Here is a 14423-nt window from a genome sequence, read left to right on the forward strand (position 1 = left end):
TACTTTCAGATTTTCAGCTATAACAAAAGAAATGCACTCCTACATGTCAAAATGCTAATTGATTGGCAGTTATTAATTCAGTGAGACAATATTTTCAGTTAAATTTCCTGTCTAGTACTGAGGTTTTTATATTTAGACTGACTGTACAATTTAACTGTAGAAGCAAGAAATAAGACAACTTAGCTATGAACTCTTATTTGGTGTCCCATCTTCTGAATAATTTTCAGTAAGGGAAATGTACTCTCTCTTACCTTGTTTGTTTGTAGTATAATGAATTTGCTTTCCAACCAAGCAGGGTAGTGGAGGTAGTTTGTCTCTTAAACTAGATCAGTAGCAATCTGAACTTCATGTGTGACCTTGATTTTGCACACTCAAGTGCAGAGGCTAGTCTTCCTGGGCTCTTTCTGTAGATACTGAAAAAGATACAGGTAATGGAAGCACTTTCTGGGCTTCTGCTCTGCAAGCGTCCTCCAGAAGATGTTAAGCTTCCTGATCACACTGTTAACCTAAATCTGAAAAGTGCCTGCCCTCCACTCTAGATTTGAGCCCTGAACAGGGATCTCCCCTTTTTAAACTGTCAGTGGTGCTGGTGTCCTCTCCTGTGTGATGGCAATTAGGTTTAAATAAAAATTCAATCTTTCATATCCTGTATGAGAGGGCCCTAATCACAGGCTAGGCTTGTCTTTAAAAAACTTTTCTGTTTGGGAAAAAAAATGTTCCTAAAGGCTAGGCAGAAATGTGCCAGGTCTTTTTTTTTTTTTTTTTTTGATTCAAACACCTACATCTTACTTGAAAACTTCTAATCTGTGTTTTTCTGGTTTACATTGAACATACTACTTGCTGTTCAGTTTGAGTACCAATAGAGCCCTTTATTGTGGTCTAGGACCTGAAGGAATATGCAAGGTACTCAAAACAGTAGCGGGGATATTCCATGACCTGGCACATCTTTATGCAGGGCGTACATAATTGAAAGTATTAATGCAGAATCACTAATACCTGAGCGTGCTCCATACATGTAACAAAGGGAAGCTTCTAAAGGAGAGGGGAAAGGTAGAAGTGATTGTTTGGATAGGAGTTCATGACATCTGTAAGGGGTAAAACGCCTAGAGTAAGCTAGCTAACTCTTAAAGTCAGTGCTGATGTGAACACTCCAGTAAGGTAACTATTAATATGGACTTCAATTTTTCAGTAGCTTTAGGCAAAAACACCTGTGCTCATATAGGTCCAGCTCCCATTCTAATCCCATTTAGTCAAAACTTCCCTGTCTCACATATGTGAAATCTTCCAGAACCTCGAAGTCTCTGGACTGTTGTCTTCTTGAAGCCTGAGTCAAAGTTTATAAACTAGAATAATAACATGCTCAAAGTAACTGAAATAAAGCAAATAAAAAAACTACAGTGGCTTGAAATATTTTAGACACCAATATTTCAGTTTTGAAATATAAAACCTCACTCTTGAGCATTAAAAACTAAGTAGAATAATACATTCTGAAAAACAAGGAGCTTCCTTCTTGGTATACTGCTTTTATGTTTAATGAGTTCCAATCTGGAATATTTTTTCTTAATAATGCACTACAGTCTAGCTATCATTTCATATCTACCTGACTTTGAAGCCTCTAGTGAAATTAGAAAAAGCCATGTAAATGGGAATACCTCATGAGCAAGGAGTGGTTATACATTGTACTGAATGTAGCCTAATGAATTTAATTATTAAAAGTAAGTATCAGATCTACTCAACTGCAAATTTTTAGACCAATTTGGGTTAGATTGCCCCTACTTTAAATATACAGGCATAAAATGCAAATGAGCTAATAACTTCCTAAATGTGTTTAACTTTTGTAATTGGCAACTTGCTTTTTCAACATGGAATAGGACATCTTTCAGTAACCAAAGTCAATTCTGCAGTAGTCTGTGTGGGTTATAAGACTCCTACATTGTCTAATGTACATATCCTTTATCAATGACTGGAGATCGTTCCTTTTAATAAATAGCTATAACTTTGATTTCCCCCTGCCTTGTTCCCACAAAAAAACCAAAAGTGCCATAAAAAGGCATTCTAAATTTATGGCTGGAGTGGATTTATTTTGAGTAGATATTAGACCAGATGACCACTTATAATCCTGTGCAATTTACCACAATTGCATATTATTTTTTCAAGTATGATTTTAGTAATTTTTTAATTATTAAATGTGACATGCTGACTTCCATAGCTACTGTAAAGTCTTTGTCCAAGTAGTATTTGTAGTGGAAATATTATTTAAAAACATGCATTTTGTTATTATATTACTGAATTGATAATATTGTAAATCTTAATAAAAGTGGCAAAAAGCCTGTACAGTCTCTGATGTAAACTGCCTACTGAAGCCACACCTAAATGAGTCAGTACGGTATGTTTTCAGGCAGAATTTTTTTTTTTTTTAAGTTTAGACACAAACCAATTTTGCTTATCTAAAGCATTTTGCTTCAGGTAAAAACATTGAAAATGTTTTTTTGTTCTTGATGATCTTAAGGGAAATCTAGCCTTTCTCATATTTGTTCTTTACATATGGCAGCATGGAAAAAAACAAAAAAATTAGAATTTAGGGCTCTCCAGGGAATACAGCAGGCAGAACTGAGCAGCAAAACAGAGGACCTATAACAAAGAAAACATGAAGTGGTTCTGTATAAGTATGCATATTTAAGCAGAAAATAGTCTTAACACTGTTAAATTTTTTTTCTTTTAGCTCAGCAAAACTTCCCTTTTATAACTTTATTTTCTGTAAGTATCTGTTGATGGAATTTTCTTCTTAAGAATGCAAATGCTTTTTCTTTTTTTCTTTCAGAAATATGTAAATACAAAATCCAAAAGGCCACCTATGAAGTACCTATAAACAAAATTATTGAGATGGCAAAGTAATTAGTGCAGAGACTTCTGACTGTTGTGCTGAGCCAACTCGCATCCAGTCCAGGACAATTTATTAGGTTTGGGCTGCACTGTGGAAGTTGACCCTACTGAACGTAAGCTGGCTTTAGGAAAAGTCTCCCTGCTTTGTCCAGGGCTTACTGTGCGGCCACCCGAGTAATTCCACACAACCAGCCAGTCCAATACAGCTGCCCTTGAGTCACAACAAATAAGCTGGAGCTGAACTCTGGAGATGAATTCAGCTATAATCTTCCTCATCCTGCATGCCCTTTTTAAGAGCCAGTGTAGATCTAGAGCTGTAGCCAAGAATATAAGCCCTGCTTTAACTGAAGTGTTGGGTAGCAAGCAGTAATAGCTTGCTAATGCTGTTCTTGGGGCATGGTGATAGATACCATGAAAGATACCAGAGTAGCTGTCACAGAACTAACCTAGATGTCCTTAGGATCAACTTCTCAATTGTGCTGAATTGTGAGGAGTCAACTTTGCTAGTCTTTTGTCAGAAGAAAATCACATTTAATTTGCTCTAACCATAGGAGAAGCAATTAAACTATTTCATGGATTGAGATAGGTAGAAACAGCGATGCTGCCACTGAAAGCAAGAGCCGTGTAAACAGCTTCATCAAAGCTGGACTTTGCAGTCTTAGGCAGTTCTCTTATGCACAAACATCAGCTGTTTCAGTGACATGGAGGGGATATAAAGTATCTCATCTCCTGATTTTGTAGAAAGTACTGACTTCGGGGAGGGGGGGCTGATGTAGTATTTTTTCGCTTGCACCATTATAACATGCTGAAAAGCTGTCATTAACACTGTTTTCCCTTGATCAGAATAGCGGGTTGGGTTTTTGTTTTGGTTTGGTTTTTTTACTACCAACATTGATGAGGCCAGAGAAATTGTTATTGTCCTATAAATAAGTAATACTCAAGGCTGCCCATAATAAATGCAGCTACCAATTATTAGTACAAGATAGATGCTGTAGCACAGAGGAAACTGCAGCTACAAGACTTAGGGATGTGATACAGTTTGGGTGGGGTATATGAGGAGCAAGAAAGACTAACTGGAAGTGAAAATGTATTGGAGAAGGCAATGTGGTGCTGCTATGCAGGAGTGTATTCCTTTATACTTAGGAACTGTTTAAAAGTTGCTGTAGGATACTGGGGGAAGGGGCTGCAGGATAGCATGAGTGGATGAAAAAGAGATTTTTGAACTGTGGGGACAACAGAGTGCGTGTAGAGCCCCAGCCAGCCAGCTTCAAATGAAGCAGGTTTCTCCAGGTTTAAATGTAAATTCTCTTGGGCGGAGGTCTTAGTAAACCTGCTTGATCTCAGTCCTTACTACACATGGACTGCTTTTTTCTCCTTTGCATATTGTTAATTTTCCTCTGGAAGGTTAGCTGAGCCAAACTACCCTGTAGATACACAATGGCTGGATTCAATCCAGGGAAAAGCAGGGGGCATGTAGAGGTGGGGCAAGAGCCTGGGGAGTATCCCTTTCATTAGGAGGAACCATTACCTGAAACATCACACCATTAACAACAGTTGCTTTTTGTTATCATCCTATCACTAGACATTATTGCTTCTTAGGCAAAATGGCAGAACATAATATTTAAGTCCTGCTCAGTGAATTCAAGGCAAATCCTGGTGTAGGGTGTGGTTAGACAATACAGTTCAACTGGTTTAATCCTGTTGCCAAAAAATTACTTCTGCCAAAAGAGGATTGTCTTGTTCCTCCCCTCTACTGGCAACACTCTCTCACCCCCATCTCACATGCTGGCTTTCTTGTCAGCCTCCACAGTGAGCCAATGCAGCTTATTTTATAGCTGAAAACTAACAAACCAGAAACAGGAACAGTTCCTTAGTGGTTTAGGAAGTCCAACTGGTTTACCGTGTGTGTAGATGAGCACTAGAGTGGACAGTGGGAAAGACTGTGGGGCAGGGAACATCGGGGGAAAGTGCCGCCTTGTGTGGCCATCAGATTAGGTCAGCTCTATTCCTCAATTGCACCCTTAAACGGCCATGGGAATTTGGGTGGGGGGGAAAACCCACATCAAAAACCAAAAAACCCAATCAATTTTGCACTGAAGCAGCTGAGAAGAACCCTCAGTTCTACTGTGAAAGCACTAACACTTGTCTGAAATGCAATAATATCTTCAGGCACTGCGGCTGTTTAGCTAAGTGAACATACTTCTAAATGGATTGCAATTCACAACGTTTTAGTGCTTACAGGTGCTCCTGCAGTAACAGAAAAAGCACCATTCCTCTTTCAGATTCGGGCACACAGACAGAAGACTGCATGAGAACAGTGGCATAGATTCAAGAAAAAAATTTCCTTCCCTCTTTTGTGGGATTTCAGTTGTTTTGAATCTGATCGCAGGAGAACACTTCCAAGTCGGCAAGATGTAGCGAAAAGTGAGAACTGCTTGGGAAAGTGGAAAAGCGATGGAGGGTTTTCTGCAGACTCTGGCATTGCAGAATGAGTGTCTTAGTGACTAGACTTGCAGTTTGGGCAATGAGGATTTTATTAAATCTGCTCTCTTTACAAAAGTATCAATCAGTTGAATTACCATACAGTCAGGAACTACTTTTAAAAACAACTGAAAATATTCTTCAGTACTTAATTTTCTCTTAAAGAGAACTGTTTTAGCCTAGGATTTTCTAGCAATTTGGAAAGTTGTTAATTGTTCTTAATGGAAAGGTTCTTGAATTTCATAAGCATTTAACAGAAAACTTGAGTCTTTTGTGTTTCTTGGCTACACGAAGCTCTTCCAGATGCATTGTAACTGTGGTATATCAGGAAAAAACAGAGGTTACAAGGATAGTAAGAGATGCACAGTAGTTCCTCTCCCTCTGTAGGAGTACAGAGGTAAATAATGTATTGGAGCAGGCTGCGTGCGTTAAATAGTAACTCTTGGTGCTCACATACACCTTAGCAGAGAACCAGGCAGCGGCAAAAATAAGAAATTTGAAAGCGCGACTGGTTAATTTTTAATCATAATCTAGAGGGCTGGAGTACCCACCCCAGGGCGCCTGTTCCTGAGGCACTGCTTGAAGTGAGAAAGTCAGGAGAGACTCTGGAAATTGTTCAGGAGCCGCGAACAAAACAGCCCCACTTTTCGGGCACAAAACTGGCTGTGGAGGCAGGCGCGGGGACTTCTAGAGGCGGGAACCTGGGACGCGGCACTTCCAGGCAGCGGAATACTGCCCCTCAGCCGTGCTCCCCATTCCCCTTCCTAACCGCAGCAAACCTGCAAGTCACCAGGCGCTGGCCGGCTGCTACCGCTGCCGGCGGCGGCGCGGCTCGGCGCCAGAGCAGCCCGCCGGAGGGGGCGGCAGGCGGGACGGCCGCGGCGCTGCGCGGCGCGGCGGGAGCACCCGCGGCCGCCGGGTGCCGCTTCGGGCCGCGCCGCCCTCTTCCTCCTCCCGCCTCAGCCGCCGGCCTGGCCAGGCACGCGGGGCTCCGTCCCCGTCCCGCAGGGCGCCCCGCCAAACACCCGCCCCAGCGCGCGGGGGCGCGTCCCGTCCCCCAGCCACCTCGCAGGGCCGGCCCTCCCCTCGGGGCACGCCGCAGCGCGGCGCCGCTCGGCCCCCGCCCCCGCCCGGGGGCAGCGAGCCGCCCCCGGCAGTTGGCCGCGGCCGCGCGCAAGCCGCGCCGGCCGCCTCCGCCCTCTGCCAGCAGGCGGAGCTGCAGGGAGCGGGTCCCCGCCGCAGCGGCTGGAGGGGGAGGGGAAGGAAGCGGAAGGAGCCGCCGCCGCGCTGAGGGGAGCAGGCGCTGTGCGGAGCCGCCGCCGCTGCCTGGTGCGGGCAGCACGGAGGGAGCGAGCCGCGCACGGGGCTGCGCGGGCCGGCCGCGCCCGCCGCGCCGAGGAGCGGGCGCCAGGTGAGGGCTCGGGCCCGGGCGCGGGCCCGGCCCCGGGGGAAGGGGGACCCGGATGGTGCCGAGTTCGGAACCCGCGAGGGGAGGGGGAAGGAGGAGGAGGAGGGAATGAGAGGGGGGAAGCCCCCACGTGACCAGCGCGTGCGGGGAGGAGGTGGCGGCTCGCGCGCCCTGTTCGAATCAGCTGGCCCGCAGCGGCGCCTCGTGCGCGTGCGCGGCGGCCCCGCCTCCCCCCTCCTCCCCCTCCCCCCCCCGCGCGTTACGTGTGCGTGTATGTGTTCATGCGCGCGCCCGGCCTGACACGGCGGGGCCGGGGACACGTGCGCGGCGCCGCGGCCGCCATGTTGGGTCTGAGCTGAGTGCGGGCGGTGCGCGTGCGCGCGCGGGGCCGGGCCGGGTCGCGGGGCGGGGGGGGGGGGGGGGGTGGCGTGCGGGGGGGGGGGGAAGGAAATCTCGCGAGGTCGCGCAGTCCCTGCGGGAGCGGGCCGGCTGCGGGATGGCGGCTCAGCGCTGGGCGTGCTGGGTAATGGTAACGGGGGCCCGGGGGGCGGGGACCCTGGGACCAGCCTCCTCCCCGCCATCGTGCCCCGGGCCACACGGGGAGCGGGGCGGGGTTGGGCGCCCCGGGGAAGCGCGACTGGCTCCGCTCCTCTCCCTCCTTCCCCCCGCCCCGGCCCTGCCCCGCCTCACCTCAGATCACCTCACGCCTGCCCCTCGCAGTGCCCGGGCCGCGCCGCGGCAGCCCCCCCTCGCCTCTGGCTCTCCAGAGGAGCTCAGGCTGCAGCGTCGTGGCCCGTGCCGTGTCCCATTGCTTGCTCCGCGCTTCTCCCCCCCTGCCGCCGCACCGCCTCTGCCCTTGCGTCCGGGGCCCTCCGGCCGCGGGTGCCGGGCTTGCGGGCAGTGCTGCTGGCGCCGTCCCGGGGTGGGCGGCGTGCCCCGCAGGGCCCATTGGTGTGCCCCTTGATTGTCCCCCGCTGTCCTGCCATATCACCTGGACAGGGTGCCCAACTTCACGGCGCCAAGTGGCCGTGCCTCTGACTGCTCCAGTGCTGCTCGCACAGTTTCCAGTCTGTGTTAACATCCAGAGGTCCTTTGGCCCTTCCTCGAGCAACGTGCAGCCTTGGGCCATGCCCTTGCCCCCACAAGCACTTCATGCTGTTTTTGCTGTCTCGGCTTGCTTTTCACACCTGTCCCATGCTGTTGCTTCTGTACTCATTCAGGTTTCTGCTGTTGAACCCAGACTGCTCCTGCCCTGTAGGAACGCTGATGTTTAAGGATGCAGGGGTCCAAAAAGAGAGATATTTAACATCACAAATCTGATCTCTCTTGAGGCTATGATACATGTCCCATTATATCCCAAACTTGTAAAATACATTTCTGTTTTCCCTTGTATTTGGAAAAATAATTCCAATAGTATCCAAACATCCCAGCTCAGCAATATCCCCTTTGTCTCCTAGTCCTGATCTCTCTTAAGGGAGAGCATATGGTTCTGCTTCTTCCTTATGGTGTCTTGTATTCCGTCCCCGATTATCCAGGAATGCTGGCAGTTTTTGTAGTCTTGGAGTATAACTCTGCATTTTACTAATCTGGTTTTAGGCTGCCACAGAACTGATACTATATTTTAATAAAATAATATGTTCTTTAGGCTTTGAAGTTCCAAGATTTATTTTGGAAATATGTTTGCAGTTATTATTAAACAAATTGTAGTAGCTCTTCACTGGTTGTACAAATACTTGCATGTTTTCCATTGACATTGTCATTATTACTGTACTAATAACATAGTGATCATTTACTGAGGCTTTTAAGGTGAAGCTCTAAGTGTAATCTGTATTTCATATTAAATACTAACTTGTGCAACCTTTTGAGAATATGCTTTTTGGGTATATTTCTAACCTATGGTTAGATATTATGCTTCCCCCTCCCTCCTAGCTGCTACAAAGACTGGTGATCAAGTAGGGGCTGATAGGTTTGGGGTTAGCAAAATTTGATTCTTTTCATACGGAAGTATAATTTTTCAGAAAATAAGTTGACAAGTTACGGTTGCGGTTTGTTTTCAAGTATCTTTTAGTCTTACTGTGCTGTCTTTCAGATTAATAATACTAGTTTTTGCTTAATCGGAAGTGGAAAAAAGTTTATTTAAGGAAAAAAAAGATGGTGTGTGTTAAACAGTAGGGGAGAAAAATGCAGTTCTTTTAAAGTAAAGAGTATGTGGTAAAATGTTCAAAAAAATAGCTATCAGGTGAAATTTTCACCCAATTGAAGTCACTCATGTAACTCCCATTGCCTTAGGAGGGTTTAGCAGTTAGCAATTTACTTTAACATGTGATTTCTAGCAAGTCATTCAGAACCTGAACAACTTTGATTGCAGGCTTTCTCCAGCACTGTCATGCTTATTTCATAAAAACATTCTATGTCTTGAATTTACAGCAAGGCTTTTTGTGAAGAACTGTTACACAGTACAACCGTGTGTGTCAGTAAGGAGCAGCAGTTATGACCTTAAATTGAAATACTGTTGATAATTTATCTGTGTAGTTATTTAGTCCAATATGGGTAGTTGTTGCAATTCTCAGTTGTACCACTCTTAAATGAAACGATTTTTCCTTTGCATTGCATACTCCAAGTATATAATTAGTAAGAGATAGGCTGTATTAAATAGCTTAGTTACTAAGCTATTTAGGCATGAAGTTCAATCATATGTTTTGTCTCATAATTTTTAACATTTCTGGAAAAAGAGAAATAGCGAATAGGAGCTCAGTATTATTACAGATTTAATGTGCAAAAATAACTAGATCTGTATTTCACAAAATTTGGGACTGTATCCCAGTATGGGCTTCTGTTCTACAGCTGAACAGCACGTGACTGCTCTGATATTTATCAGTCTTTCTAACATGCTTGTGTAGTGAGATTCCAGTCTGCTGTCCATAGTCTCATATAGAATGAAGGCTTTACTCTCCCAATATTTCCAAGAGACTTAAAAATATTTTTTGTTTCTAATTCTTCCAGATCATTCTAGGTACTTTGATTAGGTTGACTTCTGGTCAGTAAGAGTTGTCTGGCTGATACAAGGTGGAAAGACTTTTACTCTGCTCTTTTACCACCTTGTTGGATAAGGGAAATAAGAAATGTTTTCTTAATGTTTCTAAAAGTACTGGGGAAGTTGGAACAGAAGTCTTTGCAGTCTGCCGTACTTCCATTTGTGGGGTTTTTCTTGTTTTTTAAATTAGTCTTTCACATTTGAAAAGCTCTTTAAAGTCTTCAGGGCTAATCTATTGGGGTTTGCTTTGTTTTGGTTTTCCCAAAAATGGAAGTCTTTCCATTGTGTGGGAACTGATGATACAGGTCTCTCCAGTCATAAAGAATCAGATTTGCAAGAGATAACTTATTTTTCAAGTATTTACATTGCACTCACAGTTCTGGAAATGCAATACTGTAAGACCTATTGTTCCCTTTCTTTAGGGTTGGTTTAAATGCACTTAAATTATTCCAGACAGATATTTGTAGAACTTGTCCTTAAAAACCTTGAACAAGAAAAACTCTGCCACCTCTGTAGGCGGGAGTGAAGTTGCAGAAAGTGAGAAACTTTCTCACTTCTGTAGTGAGGAAGGTGGGGGTTTTTTAGTTTCCAAATTAAGTGTTCTTTGCTGGAAATCAAGCTGCTGATTATAAGAACTTGCTTCTGGTAAACTTTACACTCTAACACTTAAGGGTATATTGTTCGAGTTTTAAGAACATTGTAAATATGATTTCTGCTTCAAAAACTGCCTTGGTTGTAGAAGAACCGTCATGAGAGTTTATTTTAGTTTTGTGAAAACCTTTCTGTTTGAGTAGCTTGTAAAACGCACTTAAATGCAGAGCTGAACATAAAATAATGTGTTCTCTTTCTTATTGGACACTGTTTTTCAAACAAAAAGACTTCAAAAAAGATTCTCTGATTAAGTGCACTTTTGTAATCAAAATACTCGGCTTAGGATTTGTAGCATAGTGGGTTGATAATTTGTACAGTTTGTGTTCAAAATTTGTGTATTAGTTAACAGTTTGCTGTTAACTACTTTCCCTTATACAATTTGTGTATTAGTTAACAGTTTGCTGTTAACTACTTTCCCTTATACAGACAATGTCATACAAGAGTTTTTTATATCTTCAGATGAGAAGCTTAGTAGCTTAACTTACAATAACTGTTCTTTAAAGTTACTTTAATGTTTTGATGCTTATGATGAATTCAGTTAAACATAGAAATACAGAAAGGTAACTAGTCCAGTCTTCTGCCCTTTGGAAGTGTACCGAGATCATTCCCTCTGATGACGAAGTTCCTCTTTGTGTTGCTTGTTTCAGCAGCTCATCACCCCATGGTTAAAGTTTTACCTGATACTCAAGTATTTTTGCTTTGCATTAAGCTGATTGCTTTGTGTCCTGTTGTTTCATAAAACAGTTGATTCTCCTTGTAGTGATGCTTTATCTATTAGATGGCCATTAGCTGCTCTCCATTTTTTCTGGTCTATTGAACTTCGTTGTAGGACATGGGAATATGAATGTTGGCAAGACAGACAATTCGATTGTCCAAGATTTTAAAGATGTTTTTACTGGTTCATATTTAAATACAGTGTTTAAACACAAATACTTGTTTTGATTAGTGGGTGCACGTGTGCCAGACAAACTAGTGGTAAGAAGGGTAAAAGCTTACCTTTTAGAGAATACATCAGTAGTAGAGCAGTGGGATTTTGTCAGTCTCTTCAGCTTTGTCATGAGACATACCTGATTTGTGTCCCTAAAATGCAGTGATTTGAACTTTGTTTAAAACACTTGTTTTAGTTAGAAAATTTAAAAGTCAAAAAGGAAGTGAGTGTTCTTGAGAGTTTGCCTGTTGGTACATAAATGGTAACATCCTGCTTTTTGTTGTTGTTTTTGTTTTATTGGTGTGTGTATATATATGTATATGTACATAAGATCTGAATTTTTCAGAGCTAGTGGGGTTTTTTTGTGAATTGAAGTGTCTTTGTAGTACCTCTAGTGTAGGAAAGGAAAACAGATATAGCCCAAATTCAGAATTGGAGGAGCTGTGCAACTGGGTTACTGTGCCACATACAAATACATTAAAGGGGGGGGAGAGTGGTAGAACCTCCCCAGTATATTTGTGTTTGAAAGATACTCTACCTGTACAGTAGTGTTGAAGTTAGGAATTTTATCTCCACAGCTAAAGAATCTAGAAACACCAAAACCAGATACTGTCAGAGAAGATTTGCCATGCTGGTTAGTTACTTATTAATTAAATGCTTTAAGGACATTTCAGATTGAAGGCATGCATTGAGTGGAATTACGCCAGTGTATTTTTTGAATTTAATCCTGTTTAGTCTTTCAATTTGTGACCTGGATGATAAGAACAAAGCACGTTTAATAACTGCCTGGACAGTACAAATCTGGGAGGGAGTACAAGCATTAGAGTGTGGAATGGTCTTGACAAATCGGATGAATGGCCTGAACTATATGGGATGCAGTTCAGTAAAGAGAAACACAAAATAATACATTTGGGTAGCAACAATAAATTTAAATATGACAAACAACTGGCTGGGCAACAGTTCTGCAAATAAGCAGCTGTATCACAAAATGAACACAAAGGAGTCATGACAGTTCTATAAAAAAACAAGAGTCATACTGGGATATATGAAGGGGATTGTTGTTGCAAGTAAGATATGAAATTCTTCTGCAGTACTCAGCATAAGGCCTCAGTTGATGTACTGTCTCCATTTTTGTTACTTTACTTCAAACAGATTTGGACCAATTGAAGAGTATTTAGAGAATACTTGCAATAATGGCCTTTAAGGAAGGGCTGAAAGAATTGCACTTGTTTACTCTATAGCAGAGATGGGGAGACATAATAATAGGCTTCAAATATGGTAAAGATTGCTGCAGAGAAGAATGTAATAAACTGTTCTCTCTAGGTAGGATAAGAAATAATAGTCCCAAAGAACACAAAAGGAGATTTCGATGTTCGGAAAAACTTTCCAGCTCTGTGGATAGATAATCACAGGGTTAAATATCTGAGGGAGGTAATAGGATATCTATTGCTGAAAGTGCTCTAGGAAAGGTTAAATAACCTCCTTTTAGAGGTGATTTAGGTATAGGTGGTCTGTCCTTGGCACAGGAGGTAGGATGACTTGCCAGCATTAGATCTCTCCACATTTTTATGGTTTTTGTAATTTTACTGACCATTATTTAAAAAAACAAAACAAAACTTCATGGTGGAGCAAAAAAAATTAGTGATGTGACAGTTTGTAAGATGTAGTTGTAAAAAGAAAAAATCCTCAAATATATTCATTAAAGGTTTTTTAATAAAGCATTTATTAAAGCCTTCTGTAATGTAATATTGAAAATAACTTTAATAGAGTCTTCATTGTAGATTTAATATCTTTGACTTACCTTTATGTGTTTTTCATGATCCAGTAGAAATAAACTGAGCTGGAGTCAAAGTCTTTCAGAAGACTTTGTTGAAGAGAAGCAAAGTTCAAAAGATTAAGTCTAGGGAGCCAGGGAATCAGGTGCATTCCAGGCTTTGAAACAGAGCAAATCACGCAACTTCACCATCTTTCTGTAAAATAGAGATAACAGTTATTATCTGAGAGACGTATTTCATGGGATAATCATCACTTATAAAGTATCTTCAGGTTCCTGAAGAGTTTGTTATGTAAATATGAAGTTATTTAAAATTTGTTTATGTTCCACAAATTAGACATAGATTTCAGTCTTTCATGCCTGTTGCTGTGTAATAGTCACAATATGGAAAAGCTTGAATAGAAATGTATCTTTCCTACTGCATGTACTAGTTCTAAACAAAATTTCTCCTTTGAGATTTTTTTAGGTGATTTAAAAATATTTCATTAAATTGGAAGAACTAACCTTGACACAAATGAGTTGTTAAAGCTTTTTAGGGTTAAAAGTACTGGACAATTTGATAAAGTGGTGTTTTGAACCAAATTCAGATTAATGAATTATTCTGCACTTTTTCTTTCAAAAATCAACTGCCTGCATTCCACGTGACCTTGTTGAAGCTTTTCTGATTTTTGAAATTTGACAAAGCTGCCTTGGGCTTAATGACAAACGAAGGATAGGCTCTGTGTCACATATGTATATGCTCTGTAATTAGGAAAAGGGTTAAAGTGAAACAAATTCTATCACATTCTCAATGTTTAAAAAGAGTGTAGAGGATTTAGATAAAATAATGCTTTCGATCTATTACTGCCTAATTATAATTAGGCTTTTAGGGCATTTTTCCCTCTCACCAATGGTATGGATTAAACTTTACATATACTTTAACTTCATAGAGTATCATCATTCTGTTTGTTGTAATTGATGGGAAATTGGGCACTAAACCACTGAGATACAAAGCGTTGGTGACTGACATGGCACTGGTTTTAGATCCTGATGCAATGTTTGCTTACATATAGTTGCAAATGCAGCAGGACATGGTGGAAGTTAATTCTAATGGTTTCATATACTTTATTTCAGTCAAATAAATGTGATGTCAAAGTAATGAGAATCCTATTTCTAAAAATCAATAAAGGAAGAATGCCAACACTGTTCACTATATTAGAATGATGTCAGAAAAGGAATTTGTTCCTTTCCGCAAATATTTTAAGTCTTCTAGGGATTTTCCTTA

General features: G+C 42.1%; 1 protein-coding gene across 4 annotated transcripts in view; it reads left to right on the forward strand.

The window, feature by feature from the left end:
* The first annotated feature begins 6636 nt into the window (after positions 1-6636).
* The window catches only part of ZZZ3 (zinc finger ZZ-type containing 3), a 64435-nt gene continuing 56648 nt past the window's right edge, over positions 6637-14423 (forward strand). For 3 of the 4 annotated variants that reach the window (XM_075508550.1, XM_075508552.1, XM_075508553.1), the window contains exon 1: positions 6637-6775. The gene's annotated coding sequence lies outside the window, so the exon portion shown is untranslated. Of the gene's footprint in view, positions 6776-7236; positions 7296-14423 lie in introns of those variants that run through there. The other variant, XM_075508551.1, reaches the window with a different exon arrangement.

The sequence above is a fragment of the Mycteria americana genome, chromosome 7 (genome assembly GCF_035582795.1).
Source record: "Mycteria americana isolate JAX WOST 10 ecotype Jacksonville Zoo and Gardens chromosome 7, USCA_MyAme_1.0, whole genome shotgun sequence".
Classification (NCBI taxonomy): domain Eukaryota; kingdom Metazoa; phylum Chordata; class Aves; order Ciconiiformes; family Ciconiidae; genus Mycteria; species Mycteria americana.